The 10,000-nt window shown below is 37.1% G+C and overlaps 1 protein-coding gene and 1 long non-coding RNA gene across 3 annotated transcripts in view; both read left to right on the top strand.

Annotated features, from left to right (window-relative positions):
* Nucleotides 1-10,000, top strand: part of LOC124426286 (anaphase-promoting complex subunit cdh1-like) — a 51,994-nt gene that overhangs the window by 21,150 nt on the left and 20,844 nt on the right. The gene's annotated exons all lie outside the window — the stretch shown is intronic.
* Nucleotides 5,452-10,000, top strand: part of LOC124426293 — an 11,766-nt gene continuing 7,217 nt past the window's right edge. Inside the window, exons 1-2 of one of the 2 annotated variants that reach the window (XR_006942705.1) lie at nucleotides 5,452-5,844; nucleotides 6,458-6,559. This is a non-coding gene — a long non-coding RNA (uncharacterized LOC124426293). Of the gene's footprint in view, nucleotides 5,845-6,457; nucleotides 6,560-7,387; nucleotides 8,284-10,000 lie in introns of those variants that run through there. The other variant, XR_006942704.1, reaches the window with a different exon arrangement.

Genomic DNA, 10,000 nt, shown 5'->3' with positions numbered 1-10,000 from the left:
CTCCAGGCGTCCACTCGACTAAAGCTCCATCTGAAAATTTTAATGAACGAATAAAAATTTTCTCATTGTTCGTTATAATATTTATTAAACGATAATATTGTTTAATAGAATTTAAATAGCAAATTATAAATACTAAATGATAAATATATGGCCGATATATTTTTCATTAATATTAAGATTATCGTTTTAATTTTTTACATATAATCGTTAGAATTTTTCTTTATTTTCGATCGCTACCATAAAAAAGAAAAGAAAAGGAAAAAAGAAAAAGAAAACAAAGAAAAAAGAAACAAATTGCAACGTAATTACTCGAATTTATAACGAATATCATTTAGATATCTTTTTTTCATTAATCGTCACGTTTTTCAAATTTAATTATTATAATATTTTATTTATTTACAATGTTACGACGTATAATAAATGAAAGAAAAAAGGGAGGGAAAAGGAACATCAAGCTTTTAGTTTACACTTCTTCTTCTTTTCTTTTTTTTTTTTTTCTTTTTTCTTTTATAATTATAAATCTTCACATTTTATGGCTCGGTAATAAAATTGTTAATTAACTCGATATCGAAACATAAACGTATATTCCTCTAAGTGAAAAACTTGTTATTATCGACAAGACGTTGTATCTTTCGTTACGAGTATGTGTTTATCCTTTTATACAAGGACGCGTGTTTTTCGAGGTTCGATGCAAAATACACACGGTCCTTGAACTTTTCTTCGCAATTAAGAAGTCGCAACGGGAAGTTAATTATGTTGGTTTACACGAAGCGTAAAGTTTCTTCGTCGAACGCGGCGCCGCACCTCTCGCCGTGTTAGTGCGCCTACAAGAGGGATAAAAGGGACGAGTAAGGGAGAAGGGCTAGGGACTGAAGAAAGATTTAGCGGAGACTAAGGGAAAAAGTAGATGAAAAAGAAGAATAAGAAGAAGAAGAAAAGAAGGAAAAAAAAGAGGAGGAAAAAGAAATAGAAGAGGAAGAGAAAGAAAGAGGGTAAGAAACGACACACATAACTCGCGTTCCGCGCTAAGCCGATCGACGATCCTTCAAAAACTTTCTTTTTCTTTTCTCTATTTTTTTCTTTTTTTCTTTTCTTTTTGTCTTCGGAAATCGCTTTAAAAAGTAAAATCGATTGGCTATAATAGTTTTTTTTTATATCTCTTTTTTGCTTTTTCCAATTCTTTTTCTTTTTTGGTCTTTTTCTTTGTTACTTGCAATAATTTATTTTATTTGATATAATTATTTAGATATATATGTATGTATATGTATATATATATATATATATATATATATATATATATATATATCATATTAATTATGTTAGTTTTTCTTATATTTTAATTTATATTAAATTTTATATTTTTTAACCTTGAAAGGTAACAAATGTAAGTTGACATTTTATAATAAATATACATATATAAATCATGTTTGACGATATACATAAACGAAAAGATATTTTATAGGTATTATCTATTTGGAGAAAAATCGAAAAGATAGAAATAACTCTTTCGTATACAATATTATTGCCATTCGTTACATACATACATACATACATACATACATACATACATACATACATACATACATACATACATACATACATACATACATACATACATACATACATACATACATACATACATACATACATACACACACACACACACACACACACACACACACACACACACACGCGTTATCTTCCTGTGATTTCCCTTGGAAAGGAAGTACGGTCAACAGGTGCGCGTCCTCTCTCTTCGGAGGACACGTTGGATGTATTTTTATCGTATCGTACCCCGATAAAAGAGGGGTCATTCCTCGAACTCCGATCGATCGATTCCTATACTAAGATCGTCCTCGTTAAGCGCCAATTTTGAATGTGACCAATGGATGATGAATTCGATATGTTCGTGTAAAACGAGGGTGAAATTGAACGATTCCTAATAATTCGCGTTCCAACTATATATAATATATATATGTATATGGGTATATATATATATATATATATATATATATATATATATTTATTTTTGTCTATCTATATGTTTAGAGTAAGTAGGTAGGTAGGGATGGTTAGGGGAAGGTGAATGGGAGGGGATGAGAATTCTCACGTGGGAGTCGAAACGAACGGCACTTACGTTAATTAGGAAACGTTCTGACGCGAGCCTTCGCTTCGGTTTAACGAGTACGACGCGCAACGCCGTCGTACAGTCGACGTTTTCCGGATTTCGAACTTTCACCCTGTTCTAGTCTCGCTACCACCCGTTTACCACCATCACCCTTCTAGCTATCGTGTCCCTCTCCTCCTCCTTCCTCCCCGCAAGAGAGAACAAATTTCAACCGGTTAGATATCAACGTTCGTAGTGTTCGTAGAATACTAAAGCATTCTATTTTTCCCTTTTACGAGACTGCCAGTCTCGTTTTTAGAGTCATTCCATAAGAGATATCTTCATCGTGGGGCACGCTCAAATTATTCATTTAACGTCGGGTCGCTTGGACGTATCTAGGTACACATACAACCCCGTTACGGAAATTTTTGATACGACGAATTATAACGTCGAGGGAAAATAGAAAAAAAAAAAGAGAAGAAAAACGACAGAAACGACAACGACAGCAAAAAAAAAAATGGGGAAAGAAGAAAAATACCTGACGTCTGTCTTTTTCGGTTTTCCGGTTTTTCGGTTTTTCGGTTTTTCGGTTTTTCGGTTTTTTCCTTTCGTTTCATTTTATTTTTTCGTTTCTTTTCTTTGCAATTTCGTTTGATATTTCGTACATATACACGTAGATACATATATAACTACTAATACTTCATGTCGTAATTTATATGGTTATTTTATTTCTTTTTTCTTGTTTTCTTTCTTCTGTTTTTTTTTCCGTTCGCGGTCACTAGTTTAAATTCTTTTATTTTTTCTTTTTTTTCTGTTTTTTTCTTTTTCTTTCTTACTTTTTTTTTTCTTTTTTTTTTTTTTTTTTGTTAAATATGTAAAGAAAAAATATCCTCCGAATTTCGTGTCTCTCCTATCGCTAACACTGTCGCAACAAAATGAAATAATATTTCATGTCTAAAGTGTAATATGCCGAATCGCGAACGAAACGTTAGACACATACTGGCTGGTTATAAATGTTTTATTTAAGTTACACAGTTAGCTAATTGTATTACGAAAGTATTTCTGAAATTTCTCGCGGCGTTTTCGGTTTGGCTAGCGCGCCGTCGTCGTCGTCGGTGGTAGGGACGTTAATTAGGAGTTCCGGCGCTGCTCTAGCTAGTTCTTGCTCTCTCTCTCTCTCTCTCTCTCTCTCGCTCTTACTCTCTTTCTCCCTAATATCGCTGAAAATGAAATAATGCAGAGAACGACGTAGCTATCCGTATATTTTGCAACTTTCTACGTCGAGATCGATATTGGGGATCGTAGAGAAATTGCTAAACGCCATCGTCGAATATTAAATTATTATACATTCATAGAGAGAGAAAGAGAGAAAGGGGGTGAAAGAGAAAGAGAAAGAGAGAGAGAGAGAAAGAGAGAGAGGGAGTCGAGAGTGAGAGAGAGAGAAAGAAGAGAGAAAAAGAGACGAGAGATACGATAACGAATTCTTTATTCCTTTTATTTTTTTATATTTTTTTTTCCTCGATGATCTTCGCTTCGAAATAATAATTTTGAGGATTAGAATCGATCTTCTTTCTTTTTTTTTTCCTTTTATATTTTTTCACGAATTTACTTTCGAAGATAAAAAGATAGAAAGATAAAAAGAAAGAAGAAAAAAGAAAAAGAAAAAAAAACAAAAGAGTAAATACTTTCACTGTACAAACACACGTAACTATGTAGCTTTTTGGCTTAATACGCGACAGGGTCGACTATTATTCAGTTTTAGCGGTCATTCGACATTAGCGCTCGGTAAACAAAATGGCCGGCCCCTCTTTTCGAAGCATTTCCCCGTTTACGTCCCCTCTCACCCGCGATCGATGAAAATGGTTGCCTAGCTGCGAGCAGAATTTTGTCGCGCGATATTCCGTCCGCTCTATTCTCTCTTCTCTTTTCTCTACTCTCTCTCTCTCTCTTTCCCCCTCCTTACTCTCTTTCTCCACTTTCTTCACCCCTTTTATATAATAATAGAGACTATAATTACGTCCTATCGATCATTACGTCTTTAAGTCTTCCGAAACCTTCTCGTCGACCCGTAAAATTAGATTCTCTTGGGTATCTTCGTAGGAAAACCTGGCATACTAGTTTTCTCAACGAATATTTCGTTAATATCGAATTAAACAAAAGACTAAAGGAAAAGATAAAAACAAAAATTGAAGAGAATCCAAAAGAACCAATATTATCATACTAGATATAATATATTATCATATATATGTTTTATATTTTTTTATATATAACAATGTTTTATATTTTACCATTATATCACAATACGTTACATCTAATGCTATAATAATTATCATATTAATAAAAAAGAATATATATATATATATATATATATATATATATATATATATATATATATATATATATATATATATATATATATATATAATATATATATATATATATATATATATATATATATATATATATATATATATATAATATTTCCTCCCCCGTTTCGTTGGAATCAATAAAATTCATCATAGAAGGGGGTGGGGAGGTTGGATAGAGGAGAAGGGGGGCTGTGAACATCGATCGTCCTCATTGAGGATCGTATCCTCGTCGCTGTTTCAACAATCCTCCCATCGATCATTAACGTCGAAACGAGCCATTCACCAAGCAGCACGCCGCCGGCCGAAACCGAATGGAAATATTAATACGCGTGCGTCTGCCGGAGCTAATTGTTTCTGCGGTCCGGCCGAAGTCGTAATAATGTAGCAATTTGAAGTCGCGGAGGGACGTTTGAAGTTTCGCACATCCGGAATACGCTAGGGTTCGACGGGTTGACGGGTTGGTGTGTCAAGGGTGGAAGGGGGAGGAAGCGAACGAACGAACGAACGAACGAACGAACGAACGAACGAACGAACGAACGAACGAACGTAGGGTATTGAAGAAGGGTGAGAGGTGAAGAAAGAAGAGAGGTGAGAGAGAGAGAGAGAGAGAGAGAGAGATATGTCCATCGTACGCGTTCGGTTTCGCGCATGCGCACACGACGATTTGACTCGTCGCCGCACGGCTGACCACTGCCCGTCAAGAACTACTTCTACGTTTTCCCCTCTTGCCGCCACCCTCCACCTCCTCCACCTCCTTCTCCTCTTCCTCCCATCTACCCATCTATACAACCATATCACGACCCACCACGTTTCGCACACGTTTTGTTCGCCGTCCTCTATTCTCTCTCTCTCTTTCTCTCTTTCTCTCTCTCTCTCTCTCTCTCTCTCTCTCTTTTTCTCTCTAGCTAGTCCCCCTTTTTCTATCTTTCTCACTCTATCTCGTTCTCTTTCTCTCCGTCTCTCTCTCTCTCTCTCTCTCTCTCTCTCTCTCTCTCTCTCTCTCTCTCTCTCTCTCTCTCTCTATCTCTCTCTCTCGCACAGAGTTCGAGTTCGAACCTTCGAGGAAAAAGTTATGTCGCGACTGCCAAGCCGCGAATTTATTCCCGAGAAAATATGTGTAACTCGCCGGTATCGCTCGCGTTCTCTAATATTTCAGTTTTAATCCAGCCGTCCACTGTGCCACCTCCATCCGCGGCTTCACGCGCTTTTCGATCCGGGGATAATGCCCTCCTCCTCTTCCTTCTCCTTCTACTGCTTCGTCCTCGTTCTTGTCCTCTTACTCTTACTTCTCTTATAAGTTAGAAACAGGACATGGAGGGAAACGTCGGAAAAAAGTATAAGAGGATCCTTCGAATGACTACACGAACGGTATCATTTCTCTTTCTCTTTTCTTCTCTATCTATCTATCTGTCTATCTATCTGTCTGTATGTCTATCTCTGTCTTTCTTTTACGTTGGTTGATGGTGCAAGACGTAGAATGATATTCTTTCTTCTTGCATTAGACAATACCACGGAAACGGGATTTATTGCTAATTTCGGAAATACAGATATACCTACTTTGATTCGTACATATATATATATATATATATATATATATATATATATATATATGTAAATACGTAGTTAAGTTGTTTTTTATAGCGATGAAGAAAGACCTGTTCAAAAGATCGATCGACAACAGAGAAGACAAAATAAAATCGACTAGGTCGACGATTTTACGTCCATCTTGTAAATATCCCATTTTATTCGCAACCCTATGTCGTATAGAATTTCCTGTTCGAAACGGAAGTGTATTTGGAATAGAACCTCTCCGATTTAAGATTGAAGATCTATGATATCTATATTTTCCGGGATCACCATAGAGAGAAAGAAAGAAAAAGAGAGAGAGAGAGAAAGATGCGTAGATAGGCGAGAAGATCGACGATAAAGTCGGCGATGATCGTCGATATGATTCACCTTCTTTTTATTCTTATTCATATAGATCTCGATCTCTGGCTAGATCAACTCGTTTGTTTACGATTGAAGAAGCATAATGAAGCCCCTACCCGAGAATGTCTACGAACGTTCTCCTCGATGGGAAGAGGTGAGCTGTCTCTTCTTCACAATGTGCGTTTCTCCGTCTCTCTTTATCTTACCGTAGAGAGGGTGAAACGAGTAGAATGAAAGATAGATAGATAGTTAGATAGATAGATAGATAGATAAATAGATACATACGTGTATATATATATACATATATAGAAAAGTATTGTACGTGTTTGCATATATATATGTGTATAGATACATACGTATATATATATATATATATATATATATATATATATATATATATATATATATATATATATATATATGAAAGATTGTACGTGTATGCATATATATATATATATATATATATATATATAGTGGTATACGGGGCGAGAGAATTGGCGAGGAGAGTAGGGAAGTAGAGGGTTAAAGAGAGACAGAGATAGAGAGTGATAGAGAAAAGTGAGAGAGAGAGGAGAGAGAGAGAGAGAGAGAGAGAGAGCTCCACTTCATCGACCGTGAGTTCGTAGCGCGGGGGTTGAAACGAAGAGGCATGAGTAGCATGGTGGTGGAGGGGACGAGGGGAATGTAGTGGGAGGAAGCAAAAAGGGAGGGAACGTGGGTGAGACTCATGCTGTAGAGGAGAGGGGTAGCTCGGGGTCGGTCGTGGGGTCGAAGCGCGCCGCAGGACGCCATTTTCCTTGGAAATCGATCTTTCGAGGCTACGTTCCTCCTCTTCCATTTCTACCTAGCTTCGAGATCCCTTCCTCTCTTTCTTTCTTTCTTTCTTTCTTTCTTTCTTTCTTTCTTTTTCTTTTTTCTTCCTTCCTTCCTTTCCTTCCTTCTTTTCTTCCTTCTTTCCTTCCTCCTTTCTTTATTTCTTTCCTTTTGTTTTTTTTTACTTATTACCTACCAAACAGATTTCATGTTTTTTGTTTTAATTCTTTCAATTTTTTCTTTTCTTTCTAATTTTTCTTTTTTTTCTTTTTTTTTTTTTTTTTTTTATCATAGCTCGGTCGATATTAGTACAAATTTATCGATTCGTCCTTTTACTATCAGAGGAAGATGATCGTTTCAATCCGGTTCGCGCTGCGAAGGGTGGTTAAAAGGCGGTGAAGTGGGATGGGATAGGAGAGAAGAGGTTTGATAAGGGGGTTGGAAGGGTGGAAATGGTGGTAGCTCGATTACTAGCTCGGTACTAGCTCGCCGGCAGCCGTGCACCTTGTTCGCCCGCCAGTTTCTATCTGACAGCGTATTTTTGTGGAAGCTACGCTAGCCCGCTTTCGAACCCTTCTACCCCCTACGTCACTTTCCTTCCTTCCTTCCTTCCTTCCTTCCTTCCTTCCTTCCTTCCTTCCTTCGTCCTCTCGCCATTCTCCATTCTCCCTCTTTCTCTCTCTCTTTCTCTCTCTCTCTCTCTCTCTTCTCTTCTCTTCCCTTCTCTAGCCCCACAACCCCCTTGTTATCCCACTGCTTTTCGCGTGACGTCAGCGCGCTGCGTCGACCAATCGCGATGAGGGTTGAATTATGGAGACAGAGACGATGACGACTAGAGAGAGAGAGAGAGAGAAAGAGAGAGAAAGAGAAAGAGAGAGAGAGAGAGAGAGAGAGAGAGAGAGAGAGAGAGAGATAGAGAGAGACTGATGCAGGCCGGATTATGCTAGCCTGGACTCGGTACGACGGCCGAGCCCTCGATGATGACGAGGATGTAGAAGACTCTGTTCCATGACATTTTCCCCGATGCAGAAGAATCGTAAATTACGTTCAACGTTTTACGCGAAGGTACTAGCCTAGCTTTTTCATTCGTAAGTTACACTTACTTAGGAAACTATTTACCAGATGGAAATGTTCGTTTATTATTTTTCTCTCCTTTATCTTTTTTCTTTATTTTTTTTTCTATTTCTTTTTCCTTTTTTCCTTCCTCTTCTCTTACCAATTCCTATCACTTATCTCTCATTCATCTTTCATTTCTCTTTACGATTAGTCGTAGATATGATAATTTGAAAAAAGAAAAGAAACGTACGAAAAGAAAAGTTGTTGCATGAATCGAGACGAGGAATCACGAAACAGTCACCTTTCACCGACTTCGCCTCACTCTGCTTTCACCGCTCGTGTATCCTTCCTATGTATATATATACATATATATATATATATACATATATATAGATGTGTATACTTTGTGCGTATCACACATATATGTATATATGTATGTGTGTATGTATGTGTGTATATACCTACGTGCTTGATGGAAAATAAGAAAAGAAAGAATAAGAGAGAAAGAGAGTGAAAGAGTATATGTGTTTGTATGTGTGTGTGTGTGTATGAGAGAGAGAGAGAGAGAGAGAGAGAGAGACGCCTGATAGTTAGGACGCGTGCCGTTCTGTTACTTCGAAAGTCGCGTTGCTCCGCGAAAGGCACCGTAACTGAACCAAACGTTATCATTCTTTTTTCTTTTCTCTCTCTCTCTCTCTCTCTCTCTTTTGTTCTTCCTTTCTTTTTTCCTTTCTCATCGTGAACGGCCCTCTCTCACCAGCGTTGTACATACAACTCCCTGTCCTTCCGGCGTGGGAGTGCGAGGCGTTTCTTCTTGCCTCTCTCGCGTGGCCTGTCTCTTCGACAAGCTCACCAACCCCTCTTCTCCTCCTCCTCCTTCTCCTCCCCCCTTATCAAACCGTACCCCATCCCTCCTCCTCGCAACCTCCCTCATTCCCTTACCCTTCTCTTCCTTTTCCCATTTCACTGGTACACAATGCACCCACACGCACACGTATGCATGCACGCGTGCGAAAGCAACACAACAGAGAGCGTTTCTCTTCGAAGCCGTACTGCTGACGTCACTCTTTCTCGAAGACGCGCGAAATTCGTGTTTCTCGTTTAAACGCGTATTCTTAAGCTACGGTTATGATTAACCTTTTTACTTTTCTTTTTTGTTTTTTTATTTTTCTCTTTCTTTCTTATTTCTTTTGTCTACTTCAATTATCTTTTCTCTTCTTTTCTTTCTTCTCTGTTCTTTTCTTCCTTTCCTTTCTTACTTCCTTGCGTTTTCTTTTTTTTCCTTTTCTTTTTTACTTTTCTTTCACTTTTGTTTGTGTTATTTTCTCTTTTTGCTTTTGATTTTTCTTTTTCTCTTTTTCTTTTTTTCTTTCTTTTTTTTTTTTTTTTTTGAAAGTTAATATTTAAAGAACGATAGTTTTTTGTGAGATACCTATACGAATGTAAATACTTTCGTTGTTTTAATTATAGATACGTGTTAATGTGTAAATTATGTTCGTACATGAACATTTTATTATTTGATTATTTTCATTTTTATCATAAAGATCACGTATGTAATTAATCGATCGCACGCGCGCACGGACACACACACACACACATACATACATACATACATATTATACATACACACATATATACACACATATGTAAATAAATACACTCACACACACACACATTGTTTCTATTGATTCAGTTATATCAATGAGAGAATTTATGTTCATTTACA

Source organism: Vespa crabro, chromosome 8 (genome assembly GCF_910589235.1).
Source record: "Vespa crabro chromosome 8, iyVesCrab1.2, whole genome shotgun sequence".
NCBI classification, from domain to species: Eukaryota; Metazoa; Arthropoda; class Insecta; order Hymenoptera; family Vespidae; genus Vespa; species Vespa crabro.
Note: the sequence above shows the minus strand (reverse complement) of the source record. Positions and strands in the feature narration are given on the sequence as shown.